We start from the raw sequence: 13,061 nt of genomic DNA on the forward strand, positions 1-13,061 counted from the left end.
CCACTTCTTCAGATGCATGGAGTGGAAATTACAGACAAAGGCATAAATATATATTGGCACATGAAGAGAAGGGAGTTACTGTAACACAGCGTTTAACTCCCAGCACTCTACATCTGCAAGTGTAGCCATGCCCTAAAACAACCCCTCCTCCCTCTCCCCCATCCACAGAGGGATTCCTCTTTTACAGGCTAAACTTCCATATATTTAATTTAATCACCAGCCCTTTCTTATCTTAATCACTCTGCCTCTGTTTGTAAACCAAATACTGACTCCCTACCCCAGGAGCACCTCTCCTCTGCAGAACTTACATTTCACACTAATGCTGGGTTGTAGTTAAGAGCTCCACTTGGGAGCTTCTACACCTCCTGTACGAAACTCTGGGGGAGGGTGGAGGGGGGCTCCTGCCCTCCCCTGCCCCCCTAATTGCTGCCTTTGGGCCCCGTGCCCCTGCCCTGTGGCTTCTGCCAGGGGGTTGGAGCTAGGGCCATGAGCCCATCCCATGGCTTGTGGCGGGGGCTGCAGAAGGGGCTGTACACCCCCCTCACAGTTTCCTAGGGCTGTGTGCCCCCCCTTCCCCACAGCTCCAGTTGGGGCTGGGGCTGTCCCCCCACCCCCCTCCCCATGCGTCCTGGTATTTTATTCTTGCGATCTGGTCACTCTGGTTGTGAGAATAAACATATTAAAGATTACTTGTGGCACCTTAGAGACTAACCAATTTATTTGAGCATAAGCTTTCATGAGCTACAGCTCACTTCATCAGATGCATACTGTGGAAACTGCAGAAGACATTATATACACAGAGACCATGAAACAATACCTCCTCCCACCCCACTCTCCTGCTGGTAATAGCTTATCTAAAGTGATCACTCTCCTTACAATGTGTATGATAATCAAGTTGGGCCATTTCCAGCACAAATCCAGGTTTTCTCACCCTCCGCCCCCCCCCCCCCCCCCCACACACAAACTCACTCTCCAGCTGGTAATAGCCCATCTAAAGTGACCACTCTCTTTATAATGTGTATGATAATCAAGGTGAGCCATTTCCAGCACAAATCCAGGTTTTCTCAACCCCCCCGCCTTTTTTTTCCAAAAACCACACACACAAACTCACCCTCCTGCTGGTAATAGCTTATCCAAAGTGACCACTCTCCTTACAATGTGTATGAAAATCAAGGTGGGCCATTTCCAGCACAAATCCAGGTTTTCTCACCCCCCCCCCCCCAAAAACACACACACACAAACTCACTCTCCTGCTGGTAATAGCTTATCCAAAGTGACCACTCTCCCTACAATGTGCATGATAATCAAGGTGGGCCATTTCCAGCACAAATCCAGGTTTTCTCACCCCCCCACCCCATACACACACAAACTCACTCTCCTGCTGGTAATAGCTCATCCAAAGTGACCACTCTCCCTACAATGTGCATGATAGCACTCTATGTAGAAGTCCAGTCTGCTGTTTCGACCTTCAGGAGGAGTCCACCTAGAATCCTTCTTTTTGTAATGTTGGTAGGGAGGCCTCTGTGGATTAGTATGTTGTTCAGAGGTATTTTGGAAATATTCCTTGAGTCGGAGACCTAGAATCCTATTTTCGATGTCTCCGACTCAAGGAATATTTCCAAAATACCTCTGAACAACATACTAATCCACAGAGGCCTCCCTACCAACATTACAAAAAGAAGGATTCTAGGTGGACTCCTCCTGAAGGTCGAAACAGCAGACTGGACTTCTACATAGAGTGCTTCCACCGACGTGCATGGGCTGAAATTGTGGAAAAGCAGCATCACTTGCCCCATAACCTCAGCCGTGCAGAACACAATGCTATCCACAGCCTCAGAAACAACTCTGACATCATAATCAAAAAGGCTGACAAAGGAGGTGCTGTTGTCATCATGAATAGGTCGGAATATGAACAAGAGGCTGCTCGGCAGCTCTCCAACACCACTTTCTACAAGCCATTACCCTCTGATCCCACTGAGAGTTACCAAAAGCAACTACAGCATTTGCTCAAGAAACTTCCTGAAAAAGCACAAGATCAAATCCGCACAGACACACCCCTGGAACCCCGACCTCGGATATTCTATCTACTACCCAAGATCCATAAACCTGGAAATCCTGGGCGCCCCATCATCTCAGGCATTGGCACCCTGACAGCAGGATTGTCTGGCTATGTAGACTCCCTCCTCAGGCCCTACGCTACCAGCACTCCCAGCTACTTTCGAGACACCACTGACTTCCTGAGGAAACTACAATCCATCGGTGATCTTCCTGATAACACCATCCTGGCCACTATGGATGTAGAAGCCCTCTACACCAACATTCCACACAAAGATGGACTACAAGCCGTCAAGAACACTATCTCCGATAATGTCACGGCTAACCTGGTGGCTGAACTTCGTGACTTTGTCCTTACCCATAACTAGTTTATATTTGGGGATAATGTATACTTTCAGATCAGCGGCACTGCTATGGGTACCCGCATGGCCCCACAGTATGCCAACATTTTTATGGCTGATTTAGAACAACGCTTCCTCAGCTCTCGTCCCCTAACGCCCCTACTCTCCTTGCGCTATATTGATGACATCTTCATCATCTGGACCCATGGAAAAGAATTCCACCATGATTTCAACAATTTCCATCCCACCATCAACCTCAGCCTGGTCCAGTCCACACAAGAGATCCACTTCCTGGACACTACAGTGCTAATAAACAATGGTCACATAAACACCACCCTATACCAGAAACCTACTGACCGCTATTCCTACCTACATGCCTCCAGCTTTCACCCTGACCACACCACACGATCCATCATCTACAGCCAAGCTCTGCGATACAACCGCATTTGCTCCAACCCCTCAGACAGAGACAAACACCTACAAGAGCTCTATCAAGCATTCTTACAACTACAGTACCCACCTGCGGAAGTGAAGAAACAGATTGATAGAGCCAGAAGAGTTCCCAGAAGTCACCTACTGCAGGACAGGCCTAACAAAGAAAATAACAGAACGCCACTAGCCGTCACCTTCAGCCCCCAACTAAAACCCCTCCAACGCATTATTAAGGATCTACAACCTATCCTGAAGGATGACCCAACACTCTCACAAATCTTGGGAGACAGGCCAGTCCTTTCCTACAGACAGCTCCCCAACCTGAAGCAAATACTCACCAACAACCACATACCACACAACAGAACCACTAACCCAGGAACCTATCCTTGCAACAAAGCCCGTTGCCAACTGTGCCCACATATCTATTCAGGGGACACCATCACAGGGCCTAATCACATCAGCCACACTATCAGAGGCTCGTTCACCTGCACATCCACCAATGTGATATATGCCATCATGTGCCAGCAATTCCCCCCTGCCATGTACATTGGTCAAACTGGACAGTCTCTACGTAAAAGAATAAATGGACACAAATCAGATGTCAAGAATTATAACATTCATAAACCAGTCGGAGAACACTTCAATCTCTCTGGTCATGCAATTACAGACATGAAGGTCGCTATCTTACAACAAAAAAACTTCAAATCCAGACTCCAGCGAGAACCTGCTGAATTGGAATTCATTTGCAAATTGGATACTATTAATTTAGGCTTAAATAGAGACTGGGAGTGGCTAAGTCATTATGCAAGGTAGCCTATTTCCCCTTGTTTTTTCCTACCCCCCCCCCCAGACGTTCTGGTTAAACTTGGATTTATGCTGGAAATGGCCCACCTTGATTATCATACACATTGTAAGGAGAGTGGTCAGTTTGGATGAGCTGTTACCAGCAGGAGAGTGAGTTTGTGTGTGTGTGTTGGCGGGGGTGAGAAAACCTGGATTTGTGCTGGAAATGGCCCACCTTGATTATCATGCACATTGTAGGGAGAGTGGTCACTTTGGATAAGCTATTACCAGCAGGAGAGTGAGTTTGTGTGTGTGGTTTTAAGAAAAAAAAAAGGGGGGGGTTGAGAAAACCTGGATTTGTGCTGGAAATGGCTCACCTTGATTATCATACAAAAGAGAGTGGTCACTTTGGATGGGCTATTACCAGCAGGAGAATGAGTTTGTGTGTGGGGGGGCAGAGGGTGAGAAAACCTGGATTTGTGCTGGAAATGGCTCAACTTGATTATCATACACATTGTAAGGTGAGTGATCACTTTAGATAAGCTATTACCAGCAGGAGAGTGGGGTGGGAGGAGGTATTGTTTCATGGTCTCTGTGTATATAATGTCTTCTGCAGTTTCCACAGTATGCATCTGATGAAGTGAGCTGTAGCTCACGAAAGCTTATGCTCAAATAAATTGGTTAGTCTCTAAGGTGCCACAAGTACTCCTTTTCTTTTTGCGAATACAGACTAACACGGCTGTTACTCTGAAACATATTAAAGATTGTAAGGTGCTCAGATACTGCAGTAATGCAAACCAGGTAAGTGCCATGGATATATAGAGACTACAATTCAACACCACCTGTGTTTAATCCAATATCCCAACTCACTAGCGTGTGTGACTTTTGGAAGCAGGCGGCTGGCCCTCTTCCATCACTCATAAATGCCAATTTTCTGGCAAAAGTGGTTTTCTCGGAGGCTAGTTTGTCTATAAAGTAGCTTTTACAATATATGTCATCAAAAATTTGGAAATTTCATGACATGATTCCAACAGGGTGTAAACCAAAACAAATGACAAAATGTTTCATGAAGAATCTTTCACCCGGCTCTAATATACATTTCGAGCACAGTAAGGATGAACGAGCGATCATTTATTGGATTTGCTTCCTTAGCCTCTGCTGCACATTCGCTATAGCTGCTGGCTCCTCTCCTTCTGTGATGCTTTGGATCCTGCTGTGCTATCTCTGGCTGTACCAACTGATTGACTTTGATTGTGCAACAGAGTTACTAAATAAGGGGAAAACATGAATTCTGAAGCAGGGTGTGTGACTGGGTGGAGGGCTTGCTAAAGCAATGTGATTATTAATAGAAGAGCAGCTTCCAGCACATTGTATGGGCAGGAGGAGGATGAATGGCTACACCTGTGATTCCTTTCATTTACGGTAAGCAAACGGACCCATTTGTGATGCTCACCATCTTCAATCCTTGGGCACATCCCTTCCAGAAGAACAGGGAGGCCTTAAAGACAGGGGCTGTCTCTCAGTGCCAGCAACTGCTGCTGTTCTCATTCACCACCTGCCACCTCCACCAGCTGGACATCATTTTCATTCCAGCCAGGGGTCAGTGTAGCCAGACAAGCAGGGAAGCCACCCTCTCAGAAGGAGCTGACAGCCCGCCTTTATCCTTGGTGGGTCACACCAACACCTGACAGGCCTGAGAAAGTCCTTATACTTTGTCAGCACTTGCATAGCTTGTCATGCCAGTGAAGTTTTACTGATCTGAACGGACTGACTCCAGGGACTTCACCCACATGACATTCTCATAAGCAAACTAGGGAAATGTGGTCTAGATGAAACTATCATAAGATGGGTACATAATTGGTTGAAAGAGCGTACTCAAAGAGTAGTTATCAATGGCTCATTGTCAGACTAGGAAGATGTATCTAATGGGGCGCTGCAGGGGTCAGTCTGGGGTCAGGTACTATTCAACATTTTCATTAATGGATTCGATAATGGAGTAGAGAGTATGCGAATAACATTTGCTGATGACACCAAGCTGGGAGGGATGCAAGCACTTCGGAGGACAGGATTAGAATTCAAAATGTCCTAGACCAACGGTACAACTAGTCTAAAATTAATAAGATTACATTAAATAAAGACAAGTGCAAAGTATTTCACTTAGGAAACAAAATCAAATGCACAACTGCAAAATGGAGAATAACTGGCTAGGTGGTAGTACTGTTGAAAAGGATCTGGGGGTTAGAGTGAATCACAAATTGAATATGAGTCAACATGATGCAGTTGCAAAAAAGGCTAATATCACTCTGGGATGCCTGAAGAAGAAGATCATATGTAAGACATGGGAGGTAATTATCCAACTCTACTAGGTCCTGATGAGGCCTCAGCTGGAACACTGTGTCCAGTTCTGGGCACCATACTTTAAGAAAGATGTGGACAGAGACAGATATGGCAAGAGTCCAGAGGAGAGCAACACAAATGATAAAAGGTTTAGACAACCTGACCTATGAGGGAAGGTTAAAAAAACTGGGCACATTTAGTCTTCAGAAAAGACGACTGAGGAGGGGCCTGATATGTTAAGAGTTGTTATAAACAGGATTGTGATCACTTGTTCCCCATGTCCACTGAAGCTAAGGCAAGAAGTAATCAGCTTAATTGGCAGTAAGAGAAATTTAGCTTAAATATTAGGGGAAACTTTCTAACTATAAGGATAGTTAAGTCCTGGAATGGGTTTCCAAGGGAGGTTGTGGAATCCCCATCACTGGAGGTTTTTAAGAGCAGGTTAGACAACATCTATGAGAGATGGTCTAGGTTTTCTTCGCCCTGCCTCAGCACAGGGGGCTGGACTTGATGACCTCTGGAGGCTCCTTCCAGGGTGCCCCTCCCCCAGGCCCCAAGTCAGTGAGCCTGCGGCCCAGACCTCCCGCAGCCGAACTGGGCCCAGGCACGGCACGGCCAGAGCAGTCCTCGCACCCACCCGCAGCAGGTTGAGACCTAGGCACGGCCGGGGTGGTGTGGTGCAGCCTCACTCCGGAGTGGTCCTGCTGGGGGCCGGGTGAAGGGTGCCAATCCTGCAGCCCCAGAGCTCCCACGGTGGGGGCAAGGCACCTCTTCCCCCCAGCCCAGGGAGAGCTGGGAGGCGTCCTCTCTCCCTGCCATAGCCCCAGAGCACCCTCCTGCACCCCAAACCCCTCATCCCAGGCCCCACCCCAGAGCCAGCACCCACAGCCGGAGCCCTCACCCCCGGCACCCAACCCTCTGCCCCAGCTCTGAGCCCCCTCCCACACTCCGAACCCCTCGGCCCCACACCCACCACATGAATTTTGTTATGTGCACCAATGTGAAGGTGATGTATCACACAGCACCTCCATATTGGTGCACATAACAAAATTCTTTCCGCATACGGGTGGGAAAAATTAGAGGGAACACTGGGCCCATGTAGTTGGGCTCCTTACTTCAGCCATCTCACCAAATCACTATTGTTGGCTTCAGATATTTGCCAGCTGGCCTACCATTAAGATTCTCCCAGCTCATGTCAGAACGAAGGGTCACAAAGTCAAGCTCTCACTCAGAACTAGCCAACCACAGCCCCACTCAGCTCTCCTGCTCCTGAGGTGTCCAATGTGACATTTGCCTGTACAGCCCCTCAAGAAGGAGTTTACAACAGAAGGGAATGAACTTCTTTACACATATATAGGGGCCTTTGTAAAGGGAAATCATGTTTCTCCAGCCTATTAGAATTCTTTGAGGGTGTAAATAAATATGTTGACAAGGGTGATCCAGTTGATATAGTGTACTTGGACTTCCAGAAAGCCATTGATAAAGGTCCCACACCAAAGGCTCTTAAGCAAAGTAAGCAGTCATAGGAGAAGAGGGAAGGTTCTCTCATGGGTCAGTAACTGTTTAAAAGACAGGGGAAAATAAAGGGTAGGAATAAATGGTTAGTTTTCACAGTGGAGAGAGGTAAATAGCAGCTTCCCCAAAGGATCTGTACTGGGGCCAGTGCTGTTCAATGTATTCATACAGGATCTGGAAAAGGGCATAAAGAGTGAGGTGGCAAAGTTGGTGGACAATACAAAATTACTCAAGATAGTTAAGCCCAAAGCAGAATTCAAAGAGTTACAAAGAGCTCTGACAAAATCGGGTGACTGGGCAACAAATGGCAGATGAAATTCAGAGTTGATAAGTGCAAAGTAATGCACACTGGAAAATGCAATCCCAACTATACATACAAAATGATGGGGTCTAAATTAGCTGTTACCACTTAAGAAAGAGATCTTGGGGTCATTGTGGATAGTTCTCTGAAAACATTGGCTCAATTTTCAGCGACAGTCAAAAAACACGAACAGAATGTTAGGAACCATTAGGAAAGGTTTCAGAGTAGCAGCCGTGTTAGTCTGTATCCACAAAAAGAAAAGGAGGACTTGTGGCACCTTAGAGACTAACAAATTTATTTGAGCATAAGCTTTCGTGAGCTACAGCTCACTTCATTGGATGCAAAGGGTGAGATAATAAGACAGAAAATATCATAATGCCACTATATAAATCCTTGGTACACCCGCACTTTGAATAATGGGTGCAGTTCTCAAAAAAGATATATTAGAATTTGAAAAAGTACAGAAAAGGACAACAAAAATGATTAGGTGTATGGAATAGCTTCCATATGAGGAGAGATTAAACCCACTGAGACTGTTCATCTTGGAAAAGAGACAACTAAGGTGGGATATGGTAGAGGTTTATAAATTATGACTGGGGTGGAGAAAGTGAATAGGGAAGTGTTATTTCCCCTTCACATGACACAAGAACAGGGGCCAGACAATGAAATTAATAGACAGCTGGTTGAAAACAAATGGAAGGAAGTACTTCTTCACACAATGCACAATGCACACTGTGGAACTCAGTGCCAGGAGATGTTGTGAAGGCTAAAGTATAACTCCCGCTCTGCCCAATGCGAGGGCACTATTTACAAACCAGCAGTTGCCAGACGCACAGTGGCCTTCCCAGCCCTGTGCTGCCAGTGTGTCCCTTCCCCGAGGGGGTAGGCCCATGCCATACCATGCCACCCCCCCCCGCCCAACATTCGCTGACTCCCTATGGCTGGAGGCCCCCTGGATCCACTATGCCCAGCACCCCCCCAGACCCACCCACAAATGCACAGCACCCTGCACAACACCACCCCGGCCCACAGCTCCACCACAACTGCCCAGCATCCCCCACAGAACCCCCAATTCCTAGTGCCCCAACACACACAGATCCTCCCCACCCCTTCACAGCCCATCACCCCCCCAGAGTCCCCACAGACCCACTCCCACAAGCCCTGCCTCCCGGCTGCATTTCACTGGCCCTGCTGGGAGGCAACTGTGTTTGCCAGGCTGAGCCAGCAGCGCAGCCAGGGCTGGTCCCAGGGCTGTGAATCGCTCCGGCCCTCCCGGGAGTGGCGTGATCAGCCAGGCCAGAACCTGCCCCGGCTGGGGTCACTCAAGATGCAGTTGCCTGGAGGGGCCCAGCTAAGCCCCCCACACTGTCTCCCCCCTCACACACACACTTGGCTGAGACTGGCCTGGCTTCTGCACCAGTCCCAGGTGGCTCAGCTCCAGGGAGACAGGTGGGGCCTCTCAGGTGGCGGGAAGCAGAGACTGCCTGGAGCTGGAGGTGCACTGGGGTCCGGCCAGGGGGCTGAGAGGAGCAAGGGGTGGGCGGGGGGATCCAGTGGGGTCTCGGGGTGCAGTCCAAGTGGAGCAAGCCGGGGCCCCTTCCGAGCATGGGCTCGGCTCCATGGAGCCACTGGAACCATTGTAAACCCGGCACTGCATGTGGTGGATGTGGGAGAGGAGGATACAGAACCCCTGGCATGGAGAAGAGTGAGAGGGGATTGCAGGGTGGTCCCTGAAATAGAGGGACTTGGAAGGGTGGTACACCTGGAACTTGGGGGGTGGGGGGGAATGGAGGAATGCAAGGAGCTCCTGGTGCGTGCAATGAGTTTGGCCTATGGAAGCCACAAAGTGTGAGCCCTTCTAGTTCAGTAATGTTACCTGCTCCTGACAGCAACCCCATGTCTGCATTTCCCTGTTAATGCACTGCTCTGCTAGGCTTTGGTCTGACAACCAACTCTTCTTTAAACTTCTCTAAGAAGCTCGATAAGCAAGGTGCCCCTGCACTACACCTTCTGCACAGCTTTCTGACCAGGATAATTGCATCCAGAAACCTGAAAAGCTTAAGTGTGATTTGCTTCCAGGCCTTTTCAAAAGTCAGACCCTGGCACTGGCTTTACAATATTTACACACAATATTCTGCTCCTCTCACTGAGTAATCTCATTTGTTTCAGTGCAATTACTCGAAGAATAAGGTGCAACTCAAAGTGAGAAATGCTAAGATACTATGGTGATGGACAGCAGTATAACACCCAAAGGTAAGATAGCAAAGGGGGCTGAGTCTGGCCTTAGTTTTATGCAAATGATGTGCTCTAGTGTGTGTGGGGGGGTGGGAATTGGGTTTACTTTTAACTCCTTTGCCTTCTGACTTTCAACTTCCAGTAAGGCCCATCTACACCAGAAAAGGTTTGCTACTCTTGCTATACTTGCAAACTATCCTAGTGTAATCTCAGTTTATACCAGAAAAAAACAAGTTATTTTACCAGTATGGTTTACACTGGTTCCCTGAGTGAAATAAGCTACACCAACAAAAGTACTTTTATGCCAATCTAGTGGTGTCTACCCTAGAGCTTTGGCTGGTATAAAAATGGTGCAAAAAGTTTGCCTAAGTGACCCTGTTTTATCGGCAAAGGTTTCTAGTGCAAACCTGTCCTAAAGCACAGAAGGCCATGAGAGTGGGAAATGAGAGTTTTATAGAAAATAGGAGGTGATGGAGCTGACTGGATAACTGATTGGATGCTAATAACTTTACAGCAAACAGACTTTCAGCCTGAACTTCAATAGTGTAGCTACAAGATTGTTCATAAATTGGCTTATTTATCCTCTGATTCACCTAATTAGTGTGTTTCCTGTCTCGCTCCCTTTTTAAAAAAAATTTTCTTTATTGAAATGAGTATCAAACAATTCTGCCATGTGTCAGGTCTTCAATTTTACAAACACGGGGCCTGATCCTGAAAGCACGTAGGCACATGAGTAACTGAGAGACTAGGGGCCCAATGCAATGCCCAGTGAAATCACTGGGAGCCTGTTGAGTACAATGGGCATTGAATCGGGTCCTAAGTGATTTGTCCATGGTCCACAGCCAGTCACTGGCAGAGCTAGGAATACTATCAATCAGGTCTCGGGGCTCCCAGTTGAACACCACATTCACTAGACTACACTGTCTACTGTGTTCAGTTCTGGGTACCCCATCTCAAAAGCAATACAGCAGAAAAAGAAGGGTCCAGATAGGAGTGAAAGAAATCATTAAAGGCCCTGCAGAGACATTCACATGCGGGGAGACTGAAGAATCATAGAATCATAGAATCATAGAATATAAGGGTTGGAAGGGACCCCAGAAGGTCATCTAGTCCAACCCCCTGCTCGAAGCAGGACCAATTCCCAGTTAAATCATCCCAGCCAGGGCTTTGTCAAGCCTGACCTTAAAAACCTCTAAGGAAGGAGATTCTACCACCTCCCTAGGTAACGCATTCCAGTGTTTCACCACCCTCTTAGTGAAAAAGTTTTTCCTAATATCCAATCTAAACCTCCCCCACTGCAGCTTGAGACCATTACTCCTCGTTCTGTCATCTGCTACCATTGAGAACAGTCTAGAGCCATCCTCTTTGGAACCCCCTTTCAGGTAGTTGAAAGCAGCTATCAAATCCCCCCTCATTCTTCTCTTCTGCAGGCTAAACAATCCAAGCTCCCTCAGCCTCTCCTCATAAGTCATGTGTTCCAGACCCCTAATCATTTTTGTTGCCCTTCGCTGGACTCTCTCCAATTTATCCACATCCTTCTTGAAGTGTGGGGCCCAAAACTGGACACAGTACTCCAGATGAGGCCTCACCAATGTCGAATAGAGGGGAACGATCACGTCCCTCGATCTGCTCGCTATGCCCCTACTTATACATCCCAAAATGCCATTGGCCTTCTTGGCAACAAGGGTACACTGCTGACTCATATCCAGCTTCTCGTCCACTGTCACCCCTAGGTCCTTTTCCGCAGAACTGCTGCCTAGCCATTCGGTCCCTAGTCTGTAGCTAGGCTAAGAGACTAGGCTGAGCCAACGCCCTGGATCTGAACACCAGTGTGTCGTGCTGGCCCTTGTGTTAACACAAAACACTTGGACTCAAATATCTTCAGACTCTGAGTTTTCAAAATCCAGATCCAAATTTTCCTGTTTGGGTCCATTTTTTATAACAAGGCCCGGCAATTTCCCTGGAATTGGGGAGGTGTGTCAGCAGGAGATATCTGCAGCACGCAAGGCCCCTTTACAATGCAATACCTTACTCCAAAGAACGTCTCAATGGCCAAGGGAGGGATTGTTTGCGTTGAATATCCTTGGGCTGATTATGGACTAGCACCACCCTCCCTGCTTCCCTTTGAGACCACCAGCTTTACTTTTCTCAGGGGAATAGCTATGAAATGAACACATTGCTTTGCCCATCTCTTCTTCCCCTGCCCAGGATGCAGATTCTCTTATTCCCCAAAGGGAGCCAGGAGTCAGCATGGAGTCCATCAGTGGCGTCAGCAGCTGCAGGAGGGAGGTGTGTGTGTGTCTATGGGAGACAGAGAGCGAGCCTGCCACTGCTGTGCAACACGAGAAATGGAACAAGGCACATCCTGAAAGTTTGCGTGTGTGCATACAGGTTCCACAGCTGCGGGCAGCAGCATGCAGCTGGCGACTCCCCTGGGACCCATGAAGAAGCACTTGTGCTAAAGCAATAAAAGCACAGATGCTGGAGGGCTGACATTTCTCCTCCCTAGCTTTGTTGTGTAGAGATTGAAACCAGATTTCTTTTCTGTGGTGAATTATGTTAATTTGTGTGCCACCAGAACCTGCTCCTCTTCAACCCATCTCTAGGCCCAGCTGCATCACAAATTCAAGGAACCACCTGCAAAGTAGTTTAGAGACTCAGACCTGCTCTTTGAGGTGAATTAACACCAGGGAGGCCCCCTTGGCCGAGTAAAATGGTCAAGGTGGCCTAAGAGGGCCACCCTCAAAGAGGAAAAACATGCTCTGTAAGAAAAGAGGTACCTCTGACAAGCAACATTGTTCTCTAAAGATCCTATACAACATCTGGTCCCCCCCATCTGAACACACAATTGTTCCCTACACAAGTAATATCTGAGCCCAAACATTTCCCGGGTCTAAAAGCCAAGTTGGAAATAAGATCATGAGATATACAAAACCATGAGCTCTATAAAAATCAGCCACATTCAAAATGGGCTAGCGCTTCTAATGGTCTAGTGGAAACAACATAATTACAGCTGGCATGATGCATCTTCATGGTGCTCCGCACATAGGAGCTCTGAGCTG

General features: G+C 47.6%; 1 long non-coding RNA gene across 1 annotated transcript in view; it reads left to right on the forward strand.

The window, feature by feature from the left end:
* The window catches only part of LOC125645148 (uncharacterized), a 51,847-nt gene that overhangs the window by 23,875 nt on the left and 14,911 nt on the right, over positions 1 to 13,061 (forward strand). Inside the window, exon 2 of the long non-coding RNA XR_007359214.2 lies at positions 9,934 to 10,017. This is a non-coding gene — a long non-coding RNA (uncharacterized LOC125645148). The remainder of the gene's footprint in view (positions 1 to 9,933; positions 10,018 to 13,061) is intronic.

Source organism: Caretta caretta, chromosome 11 (assembly GCF_965140235.1).
Source record: "Caretta caretta isolate rCarCar2 chromosome 11, rCarCar1.hap1, whole genome shotgun sequence".
In the NCBI taxonomy this organism is placed as follows: domain Eukaryota; kingdom Metazoa; phylum Chordata; order Testudines; family Cheloniidae; genus Caretta; species Caretta caretta.